This window comes from Haematobia irritans, chromosome 3 (assembly GCF_050003625.1).
Source record: "Haematobia irritans isolate KBUSLIRL chromosome 3, ASM5000362v1, whole genome shotgun sequence".
Classification (NCBI taxonomy): domain Eukaryota; kingdom Metazoa; phylum Arthropoda; class Insecta; order Diptera; family Muscidae; genus Haematobia; species Haematobia irritans.
In genome coordinates, this window is record NC_134399.1 from 140,324,605 (window position 1) to 140,348,844 (window position 24,240).

A 24,240-nucleotide genomic window follows, 5' to 3' on the forward strand; every position below is an offset into this window, starting at 1 on the left:
TGTGAACTTTTTGAAGAAATTTTAAAAACTGTAATAAAAGAACACCAATGAGGGCACATATCTTTCATGTTTTATTTTTTTTTTTTCGTTTGTTTTGTTTAAAGTAAACATTAAGAATTTTCATCTACATATATCTTTTATAAAGTCATTTACATATATTTATTATTTTTTTCAATTTCAGGTATGAAAATACATCACTTGCTAATTTGAATGAAACAAGCAGGTAATCGAGAAGAAATTTAATTAAATTATATGAATTTATTTGCTATCCAAAATGAGTTTATATTATATTACCATGCTATGGGAATGCTAAAAGTTTAAAACATTTTGCTGTTTGTGCATTAAGAGTTTTTAATGGACAACGGAATGGTACACCACTGCGTATACGTACTGTCATGTGATTATCATAATGAGTATACGCACCACAGGCCAGCAAATAAAATTTATGAGTAAATTTGGCAGTGTAGCGCGCCTATGAAATTGAGGGAACATACTCTCATAAGCAATTGATAATATCAGTTGGATGGGTTCAGTTGAGTTGTATGAGTTTCTACGTTTACACCTACACTTAAAAAAAGCATGCCCAGTTCCAAAGATTTTGTCTTTACTTTAAAAATTTTGGTATTGATTCCGAGCCAAAGAAGCGGAAAATACAGGTAAGGATACATTTAAGACACAATTATCTTTTAAATTTAGGTTTTGTGTAATTGTTTCTAGGAAGCAAATTTTAATTTTTTTCATTTTCAGCTTTTTTTCTTCATATGGTATCAAAGTCTTTTAAAAAGGAGTTAACCAAAACTTTTTTTTCCAAATTCAGAATCGACTTCCAGTAGAAATTATGCTATGTTTCAAGTAAAAACATCTTTAAAATAAAGAGTTGAAAAACATGTCCCATATTTGAAGGATTTTTTGCTTTGTAGTCAAGATGAAAAAAGACAACAAATTTAAAGACAATTTCATTAATTTTAAAGAATTTTTCTGAATTATAAAAGTCAAGTTGACCTTAGCCCAAAATTTTTTTCTTTCATATTATAATACCCACTTTTAAGTGAAATCACTTAATTATAATACGACTTCATAGAAAAGTTTATCGAATGTTGGACAAGGAAAAAACTTTATATTAGAGAAATGCCTCTTCTATGCTAAGCAAAATTTGCATTTGTATTTTAAAGACATGAAATCTTTGACCTCACTACAACATTTTTTTTTCAGTGTACATATATTGGGAGTGCAAATAAATAATTCATGAAGGACAATGGATGGCATAGTTCGGATTCGCATCAGACAATACCAAAACTATATTGATGTCATAACATCTTTCCTTAGCTTTCATTTTCAGTATGTGCCAATCAATCAATTTGAAATAAATTGAGAAACGATATGAAAAATATGGAGTAAATAATATGTATTATACATTAAATTAAAGCTTCAGATACGAACTACTAAATAGAAAGAAAATTAGTTTAGATTAATTTCTGTCAAGGGAAAAAATAATAAACACAAAACTAGTTAATTTCACTTAGCAAAAAAAGAAAAACTTGTACCCTACAAATAAACAAAAATTATTGTTTTAAACCAGGACTGTGGAGTCGGAATACGGCTCCGACTCCAGCATTTCAGATCAAGATCGGATGAATTTTGCTTCTCCGAAAGGCACCGGAGGTCAAATCTGGAGATCGGTTTATATGGAGGCTATATATAATTATGGACTGATGTGAACCAATTTCTGCATGGTTGTTGGATACCATAGACTAACATCACGCACCAAATTTCAACAGAATCGGTTGAATTTTGCTCTTCCAAGGGGCTCCGGAGGCCAAATCTGGGTATCGGTTTATATGGGGGCTATATATAATTATGGACCGATTTCGACCAATTTTTACATAGGTGTGTGAGGCCATATATTAACACCACGTACCAAATTTCAACTGAATCAGATGAATTTTGGTATTCCAAGTGGCTCCGGAGGTCACATCTGGTGATCGGTTTATATGTGGGCTATATATAATTATGGACCGATGTGCACCAATTTTTTCATGATCATTAGAGACCATATACTAACACCATGTTCCAAATTTCAGCCGGATCGGATTAAATTTGCTTCTCCTAGAGACTCCGCAAGCCAAATCGGGGGATCGGTTTATATGGGGTCTATATATAATTATGGACAGATGTGGACCAATCTTTGCTTGGTTATTAGATACCATATACTAACACCATGTACCAAATTTCAGCCGGATCCGATTAAATTTGCTTCTCCTAGAGACTCCGCAAGCCAAATCGGGGTATAGGTTTATATGGAGGCTATATATAATTATGGACCGATGTGGACCAATTTCTTCTTGGTTGTTAGATACCATATACTAACAACATGTACCAAATTTCAGCCGGATCGGATAAAATTTGCTTTTCTTAGACGATCCCCAAGCCAAATTTGGGGGTCCGTTTCACTACGACCCAGAATATACTTTATGGGGTCTTAGAGCGATATTTCGATGTGTTACAAACGGAATGTCAATGTTAATATACCCCCATCCTATGGTGGAGGGTTTAAAAATACACAAAAACAAAAAAATGTAATTTGTCGCCCAGCAAAAAAATTTGGAAGTTCTTCCAAAGGCACAACTTTAAAAGCACTTTTAACTACCCAGGAAGTTCTTTTAATTCAATTTTTTATAACTTGTTTTTTTTCATATTTTTAATGAGTAATTTTAACCTTTTTTGTTTCAAATTGGTTAAAAACAGAGTAAGAACACATAAAATGGTACAAATCATTTAAATTTTGTCGAAAAAAATGCTAAATCCAATCTGAAAAAATTGTGAATTTTTGAAAATATTTGAGATCAAACGTTTCCGGCAAGCATTATTTGGCAAAATATCACACAAATTTTTAATTTACATCCAAAACATTGAATTCGGATCACACCTAAAGAAGTGATGCAAATTCAGTGCAGCGGTTGTTGAAATGGAGGACTTCCGTCTTATGACAAGCCCATGTTAAATTCATCGCTTCTGCGTCAATTTTGCACCACTTCCGGATCCAAAAAGAACATTTTCATTACTTTTTTGGCGACGCTTTTTTTGGTGGGCAGCTATATAAAGCAAACATAAACTGACAAAAATTACGACGGACGGAATTTTAAATAACCACTACCATACAATAGATGACAAGAATAGCTGGACAGTTACGAATATTGTTTCTATAAAAGTAGAATGGTGAAACGTCGATTTATAAATGGTCTATCTGAGATCATTAATTTAATCTAAAGAATTTCGAGTGGCTTTGATGACGTTCACCCAAAAACCAGCTCAAATGGCACGTTGGCAGAGATTATTACAGCTTCCAAGGACATTGGGTGTATATGGAGATTTCTCAAGTATCTCAAAATCTGGGCCGACGTGAAATTTCAGCATTTATTTATGGATCTCAAATAACTCTAAATTCAAAATTTTCCGACAAATCTTATGAAAATTTTAGACTGGGAAAAATTTCTTAAAACAAAACGGAAGTTGGGTTTATATGTAGGTGCTATATCACAACATGATCCGGTTGACCCATCTTCGAACTCTACATTCTTGCCAAGAATTCAGGACGTTAGTTTCTACTACTGTATGTACCCTTATCTCGAGTATATATAGGGTAAAAAATCGATTCAAATATCGTGTTAAAAATGGACAATACAATTCAGCCCATATTCTAGTGCAACCTTACTTTTTATATCACCGTGAAATTTCACACATATAAATACACTTTGAATGGCCTGAAACCCAGTACTTCGTTTTTCGATTAAAACCCCTAATGGAATCTAAATTGGGGAAATATTTCCTTAATTACAAAGATATGAAGTTTTTTTTTCAAATTTAGTTTCACCGGAGTCGGTGTCGAGTAAAATTTCTACGACTCCGGCTCCGACTCCAGCAAAATCTTCAGACTCCGACTCCGAGACCATATACTAACAACGGCTCCAACTGTACAGCGCTGCTTTAAACACAAATATTAAACATTTTAACTATTTTTTATTGTAGCTCTTAGTGTTTTCTTTTGCCTGGAGTCTCTTCGGTATTGAGTGGGTTAAGGTTTTCGTCAAATCTACGGGTTTTGATATATGTCCACAGGTGTTCAACTAGATTAATGACTGGAAGGTGATAGTGTTGTATAGCAAGTATTCTTTAACAATATGGGACGAATGCTTGGAGTCGTTATCTTGGACAAAAAAAAAAACAACTTCCAGACAGATTCGGCCAACTAATTCTTCAAAATATTTAAATTAACAATTTTGTGTGTATTTCCTTCAATAAATATGAGGTTTCCAACACCATTTCTATGCCGTTACATGATAACATACATATATATTTACTCCATATACTGAAAAAATAGTGAACCCACCAGGAAGAAAACTTTCGGTTACTTTTAGAAAATTTTGAATATTTTTAGAAAATTTTAACTTAACAGTATAACAAAAGCTGGCATCATGCCGATATCAAAAAATAAGTAAATATTTTTCGACAAATTCAAGAAAATTTATTAGACATAATTAATTTTTTTCACTTGTTAAAGAAAATTTTGTAGTTTGAAGGAAAAAATTGGAGTTCACAATTGCAAAAATGTCTTTAGTGACATACGAAGTTCATGGTATGCGCATTTGTAGTAAAATTTACAAATTTAAAGAAATAATGAACTATTTTGTGAGAAATAAGAATTTAGTAAATATTAATGCTTAATTTGTGTATAATTTTTTCCCTGTTTATTAGTTAATTTAATTAACGAACGCAAAAAATTTTTACAAGGAAAATTTTGGATTTTTTACCATTTTTGTCGAAATCAGAAAAAAATATATATGGGAGCTATATCTAAATCTAAACCGATTTCAACCAAATTTGGCACGCACTACAATGCTAATTCTACTCCCTGTGCAAAATTTCAATTAAATCGGAGTTAAAAATTGGCCTCTGTCGTCATATGAGTATAAATCGGGCGAAAGCTATATATGGGAGATATATATAAATCTGAACCGATTTCAACCAAATTTGGCACGCATGGCTAATTCTACTCCCTGTGCAAAATTTCAACTAAATCGGAGTTAAAAATTGGCCTTTGTGGTCAAATGAGTGTAAATCGGGCGAAAGCTTTATATGGGAGCTATATCTAAATCTGAACCGATTTCAACCAAATTTAGCACGCATAGCTACAATGCTAATTCTACTCCCTGTGCAAAATTTCAATTAAATCGGAGTTAAAAATTGGCCTCTGTCGTCACATGAGTGTAAATCGGGCGAAAGCTATATATGGGAGATATATCTAAATCTGAACCGATTTCAACCAAATTTGGCACGTATAGCTACAATGCTAATTCTACTCCCTGTGCAAAATTTCAACTAAATCGGAGTTAAAAATTGGCCTTTGTGGTCAAATGAGTCTAAATCGGGCGAAAGCTTTATATGGGAGCTATATCTAAATCTGAACCGATTTCAACCAAATTTAGCACGCATAACTATAATGCTAATTCTTCTCCCTGTGCAAAATTTCAACTAAATCTGAGTTAAAAATTGGCCTCTGTGGTCATATGAGTGTAAATCGGGCGAAAACTATATATGGGAGATATATCTAAATCTGAATCGATTTCAACCAAATTTGGCATGTATAGCTTCAACGATAATTCTACTCCCTGTGCAAAATTTCAACTAAATCGGAGCAAAAAATTGGCCCCTGTGGTCATATGAGTGTAATTCGGGCGAAAGCTATATATGGGAGCTATATCCAAATCTAAATCGATTTCAACCAAATTTGGCACACATAGCTACAATGCTAATTCTACTCTCTGTGCAAAATTTCAAATTAATCGGAGTAAACGATTGGCAACTGTGGTCATATGAGTGTAAATCGGGCGAACGATATATATGGGAGCAATCTCTAAATCTGAACCGATTTCACTAAAATTTGGCACACTTGACTACACTACTAATTGTACTCCTTATGCACAATTTCAACCAAATTGGGGTAAAACTCTGGCTTCTGGGACCGTATTAGTCCATATCGGGCGAAAGATTAATATGGGAGCTATATCTAACTCTGAACTGATTTCAATAAAATTTGGCCCACTTGACTGTAGTACTAATTGTTCTGTTTGTGCACAATTTTAAGCAAATTAGGGTAAAACTCTGGCTTCTGGGGCCATATAAGTCCATATCGGGCAAAAAAAAAAAAAAAAAAAATATATATATATATATATATATATATATATATATATATATATATATATATATATATATATATATATATATATATATATATATATATATATATATATATATATGTATATATATATATATATATATATATATATATATATATATATATATATATATATATATATATATATATATATATATATATATATATATATATATATATATATATATATATATATATATATATATACCGATTTCTTTCAAAATCAGAATTCTATTCTGAACCAAAACACATACTTGTGCCAAATTCGAAGTCGATTGGACTAAAACTACGACCTAGACTTTGATTACAAAAATGTGTTCACGGACAGACGGACATATCGACTCCCTGAGCATTTTTGCCAAAGACACCATGTGTCTATCTCGTCTCCTTCTGGGTGTTGCAAACATATGCACTAACTTATAATACCCTGTTCTACAGTGTGGCGCAGAGTATAAAAATTTTGCGTTTTGCGAATTCATAAACCAGAACAAGGGGGAATAGTTCCACGAACTAAAATATAATTACATTGGCTTTAGTGTCATATTGACTTCATTTTTTTAGTGCACGTAAACAATTTTGTCAGCGTACATATTCCACGTTATACTTAACTTTAGGGAACATTTGCTTTTCTTCAAAGACATAAGACGGAAGGAAGCATATTTCAAACATTCGTCTCCCAAATTTAGGGAAAAAGCATTCTTACAACAAAGGTTATGAACTTTCTTTTTATTAAAATATGTTGATTTAAAAAAAATATATCCTTAAAATTGTATATCCTAATATTTAGGCTGCATAATCTCTTTATTAGGTCAATTACATTTATTAGAATATTTTTTATTCTTAAAAAATAAAAGTAACATAGACGCATTGCATAGTTGAATATATTGCCCCTACATTTTTATAGTCTTTGTATGAATGACAAATAGAAAACTCCATTTTACTGGTGGTATTATGTAACGTAGCTTACATTCATTTATATCGAGTCACTAAAGTAAATCCTTCAAAAGCCCTGGAATGGTACGGAAATAGTGATCGAAAAAAGAAACCTAAGTCTTGGTAAGATTACATTACTTTTCTATTTTCATTCAGATATCAATTGATTGCGTTTACGAAATAACATCATTACAGACCCACAAAGGAAAATGCAATCCATCTCCGCCTATTCATTGGATAAACTAAGCCAAGAAAAGGTCGCTAAGTCAAAACGGCAATGGAAGTGCGAAAATAGAGCTATGAGAAAGACGATGAAAAAACAGAAGAAAAATATAATAAAAATAATTTTGAGAGTTTTAAATTTTACATTTCTTCTTTTTCCATTTCCAATAAATCCCCTTTGCTCGTTTTGGGCATTCGGATGATGATGTGATGAATTTTGTTTCTATTTCTTGTGTAAAATGATTCCTCTAAGCCGAATACCTCCTATAGCCTGGCTGTTTGAAATTACATTTTTTTTTTGCTTTGTTCCCTCTGCTTTTTTGTGTGTAATATTCGATGGGTTTTGTATGCCGATGCTATATTTCATTTTATCTGTCACAAATCTTTCATCTAAAAATTTCTGTTTTTTTTTGTTTGTCGTAGATATAGGAAGGGAAGTTTGAGAGTCCTCAATGAGCTCCAGGGTTGTGGGAAGTGTTAAAATTATTCTTTCTTTGTATTGGGGAGAAGTGAAATCCTTATAGTCCTTGAGAGAACGTTATGGGGCAATATTTTGTAATGCTTGGTTCCTTCGTGTTTTTTTTTTCTTCTTTCTGACAGCCCCTTTGGTTCAGCTTAAAACGGCTACACTCATTCGATAACGATGACAACGTGGTTGGTGTTGTGCTTTTGCCTTAAGTTACAAAACGACTCAAACATGATTTTCATTTTAGGCATTTTTCTTGTTTTTCAATGTTGGTGTGTATAAATTGCTGAGTTCTCGTATTTGTGTGTAGATGTATGTGTGTACTCCTCTCTACGGGTGTGGTGTGATAATGTGGTTGTTGATAATGAAGACGAAATTGTTGTTTTCTCGTTTATCTGAGCCACAACCGAAAAACATATTTTTGATAGCAAACCCCATTAGCATAATGACTTCATTTATGTGCATTGTGGGAAACGTTACTAAAGAAAAATTTTTGGAATAATTTTATATGTAGAACATATATTTATTACATTTGAATTTATACTCGTCCATAGGGTATGCTATCCCATGGCCATAGTGGACTTGAATATAGGTCAAACTTAAAAAAAGGTTTATACAAAGGCGATAACCTTAGCCTTAGGGTTCTGGAATTGATTCAGGGCACTCCAGTTTTTAACTGGGTTCTATCAAAGATATAATTCATTTTGGGTCGGGCCAGACGAAATGTTTTTGTTTTTTTGATATATTGAAATGTATCGCAATTTCGATAAATTTCAAAATAAACAAGAATATATGGCCGTAAGTTCGGCCAGGCCGAATCTTATGTACCCTCCACCACGGATTGCGTAGAAACTTCTACGAAAGACTGTCATCCACAATCGAATTACTTCGGTTGCGATATCTTAAAACTTCTTAACATCGTTTTGTAAATTGTGAGTTAGTCCATACTTGGTATATATTAGAAAAAAAGGTATGTATAGGTACGTCTACAAATAATTACGAAACGATATGGACTTTTGCACGGTACGTAGAGAGGCAGAATTGAAATATGGGGGTGGCTTATATGGGGGCTATATACAATTATGAACTTGATATGGATCAATTTATGTGAGATTGGGGATCGATTTATCTGAGGGCTATATATAACTATAGACCGATATGGACCTAGTTAGGCATGGTTGTTAACGGCCATATACTTGCACAGTATAACAAATTTCAACTGACTCGGATGAAATTTGCTCCTCCAAGAGGCTCCAAAACCAAACATCGAGATGGGTTTATATGGGGGCTACATATGATTATAGACTGATATGAACCACTTTTGGCATGGTTGTTAAATAGCATATATTAACATCACGTTCCAAATTTCAACCGAATCGGATGAATTTTGCTCTTCCAATGGCTCCGAAGGTCAAATCTGGGGATCTGTTTATATGGGGGCTATATATAATTATGGACCAATTTCGACGAATTTTAGCATGGTCATTAGAGACCATATACTAACACCATGTACCAAATTTCAGCCGGATCGGATGAAATTTGCTTCTCTTAGAGGCTCCGCAAGCCAAATCTGGGGATTGGTTTATATAAGGCTATATATAATTATGGACCGATGTGGACCAATTTTTGTTTGGTTGTTAGAGACCATATACTAACACCATGTACCAAATTTCAGCCGGATCGAATGAAGTTTGCTTCAGGAAGAAATTCTAAGACGATATAATCATGTCCGTCTGTCTGTCTGTCTGTTATAATCACGCTACAGTCTTTAAAAATGAAGACTGTAGCATACATTTTTCTGACATAAATCCATATTTTTTATTAATTGGCAGCTAAATTGGAGTCGAGAGGAGTCGACATATTCGGCGGCGGCTTCGACTGGCAAAAAATGGCTTCATTTACTGATCTTGATTATAAAGCAAAACAAAAAAAAAAAAAATAAGACATGTTTCTAAACATTTTATTTTAAAGGAGTTTTTTAGTTGAAGCACAGCATAATTTCTGCTTGAAGTCGATTCTAAATTTGGAAATTTAGGTTTTTATTAACACGTTTTCAATGAATTTTTATTATATATGAAGAAATAAGCTAATAAAAGTAAAAATCTAAAATTTTCCTAGAATCAAATATGCAAAACTCAAATTTAAAAGAGAATTGTTTCTTAATGGTGTCTTTACTTCAACTCTCCGATTCTTTGGCTCGTAATCAATAGCAAAATCATTAGTGTAAAGAAAAAATCATTGGAACGGGGTATGATTTTTATTTAGAGCAGAAAACCATATTTCGAAAGCCATATCGAGAGTTTATGCTAATGAATAAATTTGTGTCGAAATTAATTTAAAATTCCAACGATTGTTATTGTAGCAATTTTAAAATTAAAAATTATATATTAAAAAAAAAAAAAAAAAAAAAAAAAAAAATATATATATATATATATAGATATATATATATATATATATATATATATATATATATATATATATATATATATATATATATATATATATATATATATATATATATATATATATATATATATATATATATATATATATATATATATATATATATATATATATATATATATATATATATATATATATATATATATATATATATATATATATTCTTGACCAGGGATAAATTCTAGTACAGTATAACCATATCCGTCTGTCTGCTTGTCTATCACTCTACAGCCTTCATTAATTTGGAAATTGTGCTGCAATTTTGTACAGATTTTTTGTCTGTAGGTAGGTTAAGTTCGAAGATGACCTATATCGGTCAAGGGTTTTAATAGCCTCTACACAAAACGACTCCCAGATTTCGGGTCTTAAGCCTCCAACAACGCATTTTTATACCCTCCACCATAGGACAGGGGTATATTCACTTTGTAATTCCGTTTCTAACACATCGAAATATTGCTCTCAGACCCCATAAAGTATATATATTCTGGGTCGTGGTGAAACTCTGAGTCGAACTAAGCATGTCCGTCCGACCGTCCGTCCGTCTGTTGAAATCACGCTAACTTCCGAACGAAACAAGCTATCGATTTGAAACTTTGCACCACAAGTAGTTGTTACAGATGTTGGTCAGATGGTATTGCAAATGGGCCATATCGGACCACTTTTACGTATAGCCCCCATATAAACCGACACTCAGATTTGGCCTGCGGAGCCATGATGTTAGTCTATGGTATCTAAAAACCAAGCAAAAATTGGTCCACATCGGTCCATAATTATATCTAGCCACCACATAAACTGATTCCCAGATTTGGCTTGAGATTTGCTTCTCTTAAAGGCTCCAAGAGAAGCAAATTTCCTCCGATCTGTACCACATCGGTCCATAATTATATATAGCCCCAATATAAACCGATCAGCAGATCTTAGAGGAGCAAAATTCATCCGATCCGGTTGAAATTTGGTACATGATGTTAGTCTATGGTATCCAGGTTAGGTTAGGTATAGTGGCAGCCCGATGCATCAGGCTCACTTAGACTCTTCAGTCCATTGTGGTTATAACTGGGTGCTGCCCGATTCCATGTTAAGCTCAATGACAAGAAACCTTTTTATAGCCGAGTCCGAACGGCGTTCCACATTGCAGTGAAACCACTCAGAAATGTCACCAGCATTACTGAGGTGGGATAATCCACCACTGAAAAACTTTTTGGTGTTCGGTCGAAGCAGGAATCGAACCCACGACCTTGTGTATGCAAGGCGGGCATGCGAACCATTGCACCACGGTGGCTCCCCTATGGTATCTAAAAACCATGCAAAAATTGGTCCACATCGGTACATAATTATATCTAGCCACCATATAAACCGATTCCCAGATTTGGATTGAAATTTGCTTCTCTTAGAGGCTCCAAGAGACCGGCTCCAAGAGCCAACCTGTTAGGCCCCATATAAACCGAACCCAAAATTTGACCTCCGGAGCCCCTTGGAAGAGCAATATTCATCCGATTCGGTTGAAATTTGGTACGTGATGTTAGTATATTTTATTCAATAACAATGCAGGAATTGGTTCATATCAGTCCATAATTATGTATAGCCCCCATATAAACCGATCACCTGATTTGACCTGCGGAGCCTAATGGATGAGCAAAATTCATCCGATCCGGTTGAAATTTGGTACGTGGTGTTGGTATATGGTCTCTAACAACCTTGCACAAATTGGTCCATACCGGTCTTAATTATACATAACCCCTATTTAAACCGATCGCCAGATTTTACCTCCTAAGCCCGGGGAGGAGCAAAATTCATCCGATCCGGTTGAAATTTGGTATATTGCACTAGTATATGGCCGCTAACAACCATGCCAAAATTGGTCCATATCGGTTTATAGTTATATAACCGATCCCTCAAAATAATCTACCAAAATTTTATTTCTATAGAAAATCTTGTCAAAATTTTATTTCCATAGAAAATTTTGTCAAAATTTTGTTTCCATAGAAAATTTTGTCAACATTTTAACATATTGCTATAAAAAATTTTGTCAAAATTTTATTACTATACAAAATTTTGTCAAGTATTTATTTCTATAGAAAATTTTGTCAAAATTTTATTTCTATAGAAAATTTTGTCAAAATTTTATTTCCATAGAAAATTTTGTCAAAATTTTGTTTCCATAGAAAATTTTGTCAACATTTTAACATATTGTCAAAATTGTCATATTTTGTCAAAATTTTATTACTATACAAAATTTTGTCAAGTATTTATTTCTATAGAAAATTTTGTCAAAATTTTATTTCTATAGAAAAATTTGTCAATATTTTATTGCTATAGAAAATTTTGTCAACATTTTATTTCTATAGAAAATTTTGTCAAAATTTCTATAGGATTTTGTCCAAATGTTATTTCTATAGAAAATTTTGTCAACATTTTATTTCTATAGAAAATTTTGTCAAACTGAATTATATACGTATTTAATCGGCCTTTTTTTGTTTAATATATACCCCGTATAGACTAACTTACAATTGAGAAGACGGTGTTAAGAAGTTTTAAGATGCCTTGTCATCGGCAAGTGTTACCGCAACCCAAGTAATTCGATTGTGGATCTATGCTATCCATGGTGGAGGGTACATAAGATTCGTTCTGGCCGAACTTACGGCCGTTTTATATAATTTGTCTAAAATTTCAAATATAGATGGTCTTTAAATAGTTGTGCAGAACATGTTGTGAATCGGTCCATGTTTTAGTTTAGCTTCATACACTGAAAAAAATTATTGTCGTGAGGTCAAAGATTTCATGTCTTTAAAATACGAATGCAAATTTTGCTTAGCACGGAAGACGCAATTCTCTACTATAAAGTTTTTTTCCTTGTCCAAAAGTCGATAAACTTTTCAATGAAGTCGTATTATCTTTGTAATTAAGTGATTTCACTTAAAAATGGGTATCATAACATGAAAGAAAAAATATTTGGGGTAAGGTCAACTTGACTTTAATAACTCGAAAAATTCTTTACATTTAATGAAATTGTCAAAGCAAAAAATCGTTCAAAAATATGAGATATTTTTCAACACTTCATTTTAAAGACGTTTATTACTTGAAACATATCATAATTTCTACTGGAAGTCAAGTCTTAATTTGGAAAATAAAGTTGTCGTTAACTCGTTTTTAAAGGACTTTGATAGCATATGACGAAAAAAAGCTGAAAAATCGAAAAATTGAAATTTGCTTCCTAGAAGCAAGTACACAAAACCCAAATTTAAAAGAGAATTGTGTCTTAAAAGTATCCTTACTTGTATTCTCCGCTTCTTTGGCTCGGAATCAATACCAATATTTTTAAAGTAAAGACAAAATCTTTGGAACCGGACACGCTTTTTTTTTTCAGTGTATACAACGATCTCCTTATTTGATTTCTTAGACACCAGCAATTTTATACGATTTGCTTGAAATTGAATACCAAGCCTATATAGCCCCCATATATGTAGACCAATCTACCAATTTGATCTCCTAATCTTCTAGACATCCCATGTTTTATTTACCTGAAATTCAAAACCGAAAGATATATAAGATACGCAAATATCCATGTCTTGATATTACTTTATGCTATTAATTTTATTTGTAATTTTTATCTTTAAAAAAATCGGTTATATTTTTAATTCAGTACATATATATGACAGTCCGTTACGTTCTGTGCTATTCACGGTGTTGGTTATTTCAAATTTGTCCTGACCGAACTTTCGTCTATATATGCTGGTTTCATACATGTTTTAAATTAGGCCAATTTTTTTATCGATTTTTCTCTAAATCGAGAACTCTTACTTTTTTTAGTTTAGTAATCCAAAGAAATCACAAAATTTAAGGTAAACTATTTCCCACTTAATACCACTACAAAAATGTTAACTAACATTATATTCCTAACGCCATTATCCGTTATCAATATAGTTCTCAACGGGATACAAGATACGCCGGCTTATTTTAGTTTGTGTGTGTCTGTTTTTTTCACGTTTACAACGCCTACAATTTCCGGCTAACGGTGTTGGATTTCCTAGGATTTTGTGATGATTTCTCTTCAATTTCCATTCTTCACACTAACTTGTTTTGGAATTTTGTTTCTACTTTCTTCTAATGTTTATACATTTTCTAATTCTGTCCTTGCCCTAACAATACGGTCTACAGCTTTTGATGGTTTAAAATGATGCCCTTGTGCCTTCATCTGACCTTCTATATAGAGACATGTAAATTTTAGTATTTTTGTGGATATTGTGGTAGTTTTCTATTTTCGTCTATATAATACAGCCATTCTAATACCAAAGCAACATGACCGGCTATAAGTATTAAAACCTTCCTAATCTTAAACTTTTTTTGTTGGCTCATGGTATTTCATTCGGTCCTTTATTCGATGTTTTGTCTGTATGGAAAAAGAAAAAAATTAATTTGTTTTTTGATAAGTCATTATGGCTACAGTTTGATCTTTGGGTTTTATTTTACTATTAAACGAAATTCAATTTATTCAACAGCCGTTTTAAAGATTAGATTGCTGTACAAAAAAAATCTTTTATGTATGTTCAGCAAAATTCTTTTGCCATAGGCAATATTATATTTAACATATTATCACGCATCAAGGACAAAAAACAGATTGTAGTATATGCAGTATATCATACAAAATATTTTCCATTTATTATTATAAGCAAAATTAATGAAATTTTTATTAAATCATAATTTGCTGCAAAGAATATTAATGCTTTATTATAGGAATTTATTGGCAATGAAAATTAAATAAAATTTTAATATTTTCTTATTACAAAAGAAAAAATTGTTTTAAAATGTATTACAATAAAAATAAATATATGTAGCACACTCTTGAAATGAAGATATTTGAAATATTAGACACAATGGAGGCGTATTTGGCTTCTATCTCTTGTGTAAGTGTTAGATTCTATCCTGAATATTTTCATTTTTTAATCTTAATACTAGAATTTACCATACAAGTCATTTTGGCTGGTTTTACGTCTTATTTTATAAATATTTACTGTGTATATATGTACAATTCTTTCCGAAACTATTATATGACTATTATAACCATTTGACAAGACAAGTTGATTTTGTGTGCAAAAGGAAATAACCTTCTTTGGAAAATTACGTCTAATCATAAATTTTGTATATCCCTCCAAAAATCCAAACCATGTCCGTCTGTCTGTCTATCTGTCTGATTGGCTGTCTGTTGTCATCACGCTACTGTCTTCAATAATGAAGCTATCGTGCTAACATTTCTCATAAGCTCGTTGTTTGTCTGCAGGCAAGTAAACTTCGAAGATAGCCCATCGGTTCAGTTTTTAATATAGGCCCCATAGAAACCAACACCCGATTTGGAATCTTGAGCGTCTAGACATCGATATGCCTGAATATTAAAATCTAGAGGTATGCCGAATATGGTGTGATTCCGTACACATTTTGATATAGCCCCCATTTAGCCCGATCTCCTGATTTGACTTTTTGGGCTTCTAGGCACCGCAATTTTTACCAGATTTACCTGTAATTCAATATTTTGGGTTATTTTAGGTTCATAAATAGGTGAGGCGAATATAGTGCGATTCCATTTAGCCTGATCTCCCAATTTGGTTTCTTGAGCGTCTAGACATCCGGTTTTTTTTTCAATTTGCCTTAAATTCAAAATCTGGAGGTATTTTAGGACCACATATAAGTGTGCCGAATCTGGTGTCTATCGGTGCATAGTTTGATATAGACCCCACGTTACGTGATTTGATTCGTTGCCTTCTAGACACCACAATTGTTATCCGATTTGTCTGAAATTCAATATATTGAGTTATTTGGTGTTCGTAAATAGGTGAGGCGAATATGGTGTGACCCGGTCCACATTTTGATATGGCCCACATTTGGCCAGATCTACAGATTTGGCTTTTTGAGCGTTTAGACATCCAAATTTTTATTCAATTTGCCTGAAATTCAAAATCTGGAGGTATTTTGGGTCTGGTTTGATATAGACCCCATGTAACCTGATTTCATTCGTTGGCTTCTAGACACCACAATTTTTATCCAATTTGCCCAAAATTCAAAATCTAGAGATTTTTTTGGGTCTACACATAAGTACCACGAATATGGTGTGATTCGTTCCATGTTTGAATTTAGCTTCCATACAGCTGGATATCCCGATTTGAATTCTTGATCGTCTAGACATCCGATTTTTTATCCGATTTGCCTGAAATTCAAAGTCAAAAGGTATTTTGGGTTTATAAATAAGTATACCAAAGATGGTGTATATCGGTCCATGTTTCGGCCCGATATCCTTATTTGACTTCTCTGGCTTCTAGAAATGGAAATTTGTATCGGATTTGCCTGAAATTGGAAATATTGAGGTCTTTGAGATCCACACATAAGAGTGCGGAAGATGGTGTGCATCGGTCCATGTTTTGGTATTTACCTAGTATAGACCGATCTCCCGATTTGACCTCTAGAGCGTCTAGACATCCCAATTTTATTTCTGATTTGCCTAAAATTCAAACTCTATAGGTATTTGGGTCCACACATATGTTCGCAAATATGGGATGTATCGATCCATATTTTGATATACCCCCATATAAACAGATCTCCCTATTTGACTTCTTGGGCTTCTATTACCCGATTTACTGGAAGTTAAAAATTTAGAGGTATTTTAGGTTCGTAAATAGGTGTAGCGAATATGGTCGGATTGTTTTGAAATGAGTACGCCGTGCATGATTTTTTCTATGGGTGTTTGTCATTAAATCCACCTGAAATTCTATATATTTTCGAGTAACCCGACGAAGAGTTTTCAATGGAAATAATTATATTTTATTGATTCCTGGTGGTGAGTATATAGAATTAATCCCTAACTAAAGTCCGTATATTCTTGTTTTTATAACAAATATTTGCTGGAAAACTGTTATAAGGCATCATTTAACATATTTATTGAGTTCTATTCTCAAATGAAAAATTTTGCAATTAAAACAGATACGAGATACTTTGGGAACTTTCGGAAGTTTGATTCCAGAATTGTATACCTCCTCTCTAAAAACTGAAGGCTTTTATTGGAATATTGTATTGTCGCGTTGAAATTAGGTTTGAAATTATCATATTTAGAGAACCTAATATAAGGTCTTGAATTTTCCCTTCTAAAAATATGATTACACGCAAAAAAATAATTCTTTCCTTCCAAACAAAATTTTAGACAAACAAAGTTCGTTTCTCATTTGCTTGTCGCTGTAAGGAAGTGTATATGGAAGAAAAGTATATACTTTTTGTGATAAACGTTTATTCTTTTCCAGGATGTAAAAACAATTTCATAAAGACAAACTCAAAAAAAAAAAAACAAGTATATAAGGCCGTAAGTTCGGCCAGGCCGAATCTTATGTACCCTCCACCATGGATTGCGTAGAAACTTCTACGAAAGACTGTCATCCACAATCGAATTACTTGGGTTGTGGTATCTTAAAACTTCTTAACATCGTTTTCTAAATTGTGATTTAGTCCATACATGGACAAAAAAGTTATGCAAGTCATGCTACAAATAATTACGAATCGATATGGACTTTTTGTACGTAGAGAACCAGAATTGAAGTATGGGGGTCGCTTATATGGGGGCTATATACAATTTTGAACATGATATGGACCAATTTTTGTGTGCTTGGGGATCGATTTATCTGAGGGCAATATATAACTATAGACCGATATGGACCTAGTTAGGCGTGGTTGTTAACGACCATATACTAGCACAATATACCAAATTTCAACTCACTCGGATGAAATTTGCTCCTCCAAGAGGCTCCAAAACCAAATATCGGGATCAGTTTATATGGGGGCTATATATGATTATGGACTGATATGGACCACTTTTGGCATGGTTGTTAAATATCATATACTACCACCACGTACCAAATTTCAACCAGATCGGATGAATTTTGCTTTTCCAAAAGGCACCAGAGGTCAAATCTGGGGATCGGTTTATATGGGGGCTATATATAATTATGGACTGATATGAACCAATTCCTGCATGGCTGTTGGATACCATATACTAACATCACGTACCAAATTTCAACTGAATTGGATGAATTGTGCTCTTCCAATGGGCTCTGGAGGTGAAATCTGGCGATCGGTTTATATGGGGGCTATATATAATTATGGACCGATTTCGACCAATTTTCGCATGGGTATTTGAGACCATATACTAACTACACGTACCAAATTTCAACTTAATCATATGAATTTTGGTCTTCCAAGAGGCTCCGAAGGTCAAATTTGGGGGTCCGTTTATATGGGGGCTATATATAATTATGGACCGATGTGGACCAATTTTTGCATGGTTATTAGAGGCCGTATACTAACAGTATGTACCAAATTTCAGCCGGATCGGATGAAATTTGCTTCTCTTAGAGTCTCCACAAGCCAAATCGAGGGATCGGTTTATATGGGGGCTACATATAATTATGGACCGATATGGACCAATTTTTGCACGGTTACTAGAGACCATATACTAACACCATGTACCGGATGAAATATGCTTCTGTTAGAGGCTCCGCAAGCCAAATCTGAGCGTCGGTTTATATGGGGGCTATACGTAAAAGTGTTCCAATATGGCCCATATGCAATACCATCCGAACTACATCAATATCAACTACTTATGGCAAGCTTGTTTCTTTCGGAAGTTTGCGTGATTTCAACAGACGGACGGACGGACATGCTTAGATCGACTCAGAATTTCACCACGACCCATAATATATATACTTTATGGGGTTTTAGATCAATATTTCGATGTGTTACAAACGGAATGACAAAGTTAATATACCCCCCCCCCCCATTGGTGGAGAGTATAAAAAGACAACTAAAAATTGTCTGTACGTTGGCTTGGCTAGTATTTGCAAAGCTACATGCATGATCATCTTGCATAAATCTAAAATACAGTTGATGAACTATTATATTTTATGGCGTTACAAATACGCTCTGGGGAATAAATTCATTTTTTGGTGTATAATATATTGTTTTGAGGAATCGGTGTTCTTGTGCATTTAAGGGTTAAAATTTGATGGTAAATCTTGTGTCAGGAGATACTATAGTTTATTATTGCAACTAAAACAAATAGTAGTCTTTCCTAGCTCATTGTGAAATCGCAATTCCTCATTTATGTATTCAATCGAAAATAAAATCAAATTGTTTTCATACAATACTCCATAGAAAACTATTATCTAATTGATGGCCACTAAGCAACATTGGATGATTGGCAATCAAATCAAACCAATTGTATTGACGAATCAATGCCCGTTAAAATAAATAAATTCGATATGTATATCACACCAGTAGGAGGAAATAATACAAATGCATAAAATGCAAATTGATTCAATAATGCATAAAATGTTTTCTCCATTCTTATACATTCAATGATACAAATTTGTTTAGACTACAAATGCTAAAGCATTCATACCAAGGCTAAGGAAAACAAATATTTTACAGATATTTCAATTTGAATAGCAGCAGGAAAAACAAAGTGGTAGATAAATTCGTTTACATAACACTCTGTTTACTATGGCGCAACTAAGTAAGGTTCTTAGGTATTTTTTCAATTTCAAATTCAACTTTAATAGAAAACAAGTAAGGAAAGTCTAAAGTCGGGCGGGGCCGACTATATTATACCCTGCACCACTCTGTAGATCTAAATTTTCGATACCATATCACATCCGTCAAATGTGTTGGGGGCTATATATAAAGGTTTGTCCCAAATACATACATTTACGTATCACTCGATCTGGACAGAATTTGATAGACTTCTACAAAATTTATAGACTCAAAATTTAAGTCTGCTAATACACTAGGATGGAACACAATGTTAGTAAAAAAATATGGGAAACATTTAAATCTGAAGCAGTTTTAAGGAAACTTCGCAAAAGTTTATTTATGATTTATAGCTCGATATATACGTATTAGAAGTTTAGGAAAATTAGAGTCATTTTTACAACTTTTCGACTAAGCAGTGGCGATTTTACAAGGAAAATGTTGGTATTTTGACCATTTTTGTCGAAATCAGAAAAACATATATATGGGAGCTATATCTAAATCTGAACCGATTTCAACCAAATTTGGCACGCATAGCAACAATGCTAATTTTACTCCCTGTGCAAAATTTCAACTAAATCATAGTTAAAAATTGGCCCCTGTGGTCATATGAGTGTAAATCGGGCGAAAGCTATATATGGGAGCTATATCTAAATCTGAACCGATTTCAACCAAATTTGGCACGCATAGCTACAATGCTAATTCTACTCCCTCTGCAAAATTTTAACTAAATCGGAGCAAAAAATTGGCCTCTGTGGTCATATGAGTGTAAATCGGGCGAAAGCTATATATGGGAGCTATATCTAAATCTGAACCGATTTCAACCAAATTCGGCGCGCATAGCTACAATGCTAATTCTACTCCCTGTGCAAAATTTCAACCAAATTGGGGTAAAACCCAGGCTTCTGGGACCGTATTAGTCCATATCGGGCGAAAGATATATATGGGAGCTATATCTAAATCTGAACCGATTTCAATAAAATTTGGCACACTTGACTATAGTGCTAATTGTTCTTCTTGTGCAAAATTTTAGGCAAATTAGGGTAAAACTCTGACTTCTGGGGCCATATAAGTCCATATCGGGCGAAATATATATATATGGGAGCTATATCTAAATCTGAACCGATTTCTTCCAAAATCAATAGGGATCTATTCTGAGCCAATACACATACTTGTGCCAAATTTGAAGTCGATTGGACTAAAACTGCGACCTAGACTTTGATTACAAAATGTGTTCACGGACAGACGGACATCGCTATATCGACTCAGGAGCCCACCCTGAGCATTTTTGCCAAAGACACCATGTGTCTATCTCGTCTCCTTCTGGGTGTTGCAAACATATGCACTAACTTATAATACCCTGTTCCACAGTGTGGAGCAGGGTATAAATATTTGAAAAAATATATTTGTAAAAGCAATATGAAAACTTAGAAGTATAATATCGTCATCCAACATACTGGAGAAATATTACGAAAACCATTTTAAAATTTAACTTCAAAATCTTAAGAAAAAGGGAATTTTATATCGTTTCTCCATTTGTGAAGTAGTTTAGAGGTAATTATAGAAATACACTAACCAGTCTAAAAGTCTAGGTTGCAGTTTTAGTCCGATGGACTTCAAATTTGGCACAAGTATGAATAGGAGCCACCGTGGTGCATGCCCGCCTTGCATACACAAACTCGTGGGTTCGATTCCTGCTACGACCGAACACCAAAAAGTTTTTCAGCGGTGGATTATCCCATCTCAGTAATGCTGGTGACATTTCTGAGGGTTTCAAAGCTTCTCTCAGTGGTTTCACAGGAATGTGGAGCGCCGTTCGGACTCGGAGGTCCCTTGTCATTGAGCTTAACATGGAATCGGGCAGCACTCAGTGATAAGAGAGAAGTTCAGCACTGTGGTATGACAATGGACTGAATAGTCTAAGTGAGCCTGATACATCGGGCTTCCACATAACCTAACCTAACCTATGAATAGAACCCTATTGATTTTGAAAAAAATCGGTTCAGATTTAGATATAGCTCCCATATATAACATATATTTCACCCGATATGGACTTATATGGCCCCAGAAGCCGGAGTTTTTACCCTAATTTGCTTAAAATTTTGCACAAGAAAAACAATTAGTACAATAATCAAGTGTGCCAAATTTTAGTGAAATCGATTCAGATTTAGATATAGCTCCCATATATATCTTTCGCCCGATATGGACTAATACGGTCCCAAAAGCCAGAGTTTTACCCCAATTTGGTTTAAATTTTGCACTAGGAGTACAATTAGTAGTGTAGTCAAGTTTGCCAAATTTTATTGAAATCGGTTCCGATTTAGATATAGATCCCATATATATCGTACGCCCGATTTACACTCATAAGACCACAGTGGCCAATCTTTTACTCCGATTTTTTGCACAGGGAGTATAATTAGCATTTGTGCCAAATTTGGTTGAAATCGGTTCAGATTTAGATATAGCTGCCATATATATCGTTCGCCCGATTTACACTCATATGACCACAGAGGCCAAATTTTTGCTCCGATTTCATTGAAATTTTGCACAGGGAGTAGAATTAGCATTGTAGCTATGTGTGCCAAATTTGGTTGAAATCGGTTCAGATTTAGATATAGCTCCTATATATATATATGTTTTTCCGATTTTGACAAAAATGGTCAAAATACCAACATTTTCCTTGTAAAATCGCCACTGCTTAGTCGAAAAGTTGTAAAAATTACTCTAATTTTCCTAAACTTCTAATACATATATATCGAACGATAAATCATATATAAACTTTTGCGAAGTTTCCCTAAAATTGCTTCAGATTTAAATGTTTCCCATATTTTTTACTAACATTGTGTTCCACCCTAGTGCATTAGCCGACTTAAATTGTGAGTCTATAGATTTTGTAGAAGTCTATCAAATTCTGTCCTGATCGAGTGATATTTAAATGTATGTATTTGGGACAAACCTTGATATATAGCCCCCAACACGGATGTGATATGGTATCGAAAATTTAGATCTACAAATTGGTGCAGGGTATAATATAGTCGGCCCCGCCCGACTCCAGACTTTCCTTACTTGTTTCGTAATAAGTTCGTACTTTTAAAGAAACTTTCTTTAAATTTCATGATTTTTGTATACCCTAAAAAAACCGTACTTAAACTAACGCTAAATTTAATTTAGTTGTTTTGCAAAAAAAAAAAAATATTTCTTTGTAACAAAATTTTTCTCGAAAAATTCCACAGCCCAATAAAATTGTCCTTTTTGAAATATGTCTCAAACATTTTTTGAACTAAACGTTGGCATAAAAAGCATAGGCCACACACATAAATTCAATATGACCTAAAACAAAAAAATATTTTCGTACGATTTCCAAAAATAGTAAGAATGAACTACAGTATGGTTAAATTGGTGATGATTTAGTGTCAATGATTTTTATACCCTCCTCCATAGGATGGGGGTATATTAACTTTGTCATTCCATTTGTAACACATCGAAATATTGCTCTAAGACCCCATAAAGTATATATATTCTGGGTCGTGGTGAAATTCTGAGTCGATCTGAGCATGTCCGTCTGTCCGTCCGCCCGTCTGTTGAAATCACTCTAACTTCCGAACGAAACAAGCTATCGACTTGAAACTTGGCACAAGTGGTTGTTATTGATGTAGGTCGGATGGTATTGAAAATGGGCCATATCGGTCTACTTTTACGTATAGCCCCCATATAAACGGACCCCCAAATGTGGCTTGCGAGGCCTCTAAGAGAAGCAAATTTCATCCGATCCGGCTGAAATTTTGTATATGGTGTTAGTATATGGTCTCTAACAACCATGCAAAAATTGGTCCAACTCGGTCCATAATTATATATAGCCCCCATATAAACCGATCCCCCGATTTGGCTTGCGAGGCCTCTAAGAGAAGCAAATTTCATGCGATCCGGCTGAAATTTGGTACATGGTGTCAGTATACGGTCTCTAACAAACATGCAAAAATTGGTCCACATCGGTTCATAATTATATATAGCCCCCATATAAACCGATCCCCCGATTTGTCTTGCGATTGCTCTAAGAGAAGCAAATTTCATCCGATCCGGCTGAAATTTGGTACATGGTGTCAGTATACGGTCTCTAACAACCATGCAAAAATTGGTTGACATCGGTCCATAATTATATATAGCCCCCATATAAACCGATCGCCAGATTTGACCTCCAGAGCCCCTTGGAAGAGCAAAATTCTTCCCATTTGGTTGAAATTTGGTACGTGATGTTAGTATATGGTATCCAACAACTATGCAGGAATTGGTTCCTATCAGTCCATAATTATATATAGCCCCCATATAAACAGATCCCCCGATTTGACTTGCGGAGCCTCTAAGAGAA

General features: G+C 33.8%; 1 protein-coding gene across 5 annotated transcripts in view; it reads left to right on the top strand.

Annotated features, from left to right (window-relative positions):
* Positions 1-24,240, top strand: part of LOC142228290 (frequenin-2) — a 236,324-nt gene that overhangs the window by 82,719 nt on the left and 129,365 nt on the right. Inside the window, exon 3 of one of the 5 annotated variants that reach the window (XM_075298680.1) lies at positions 182-223. The exons of the other annotated variants lie outside the window; for them this stretch is intronic. The gene's annotated coding sequence lies outside the window, so the exon portion shown is untranslated. The remainder of the gene's footprint in view (positions 1-181; positions 224-24,240) is intronic. 5 annotated transcript variants of the gene reach the window in all.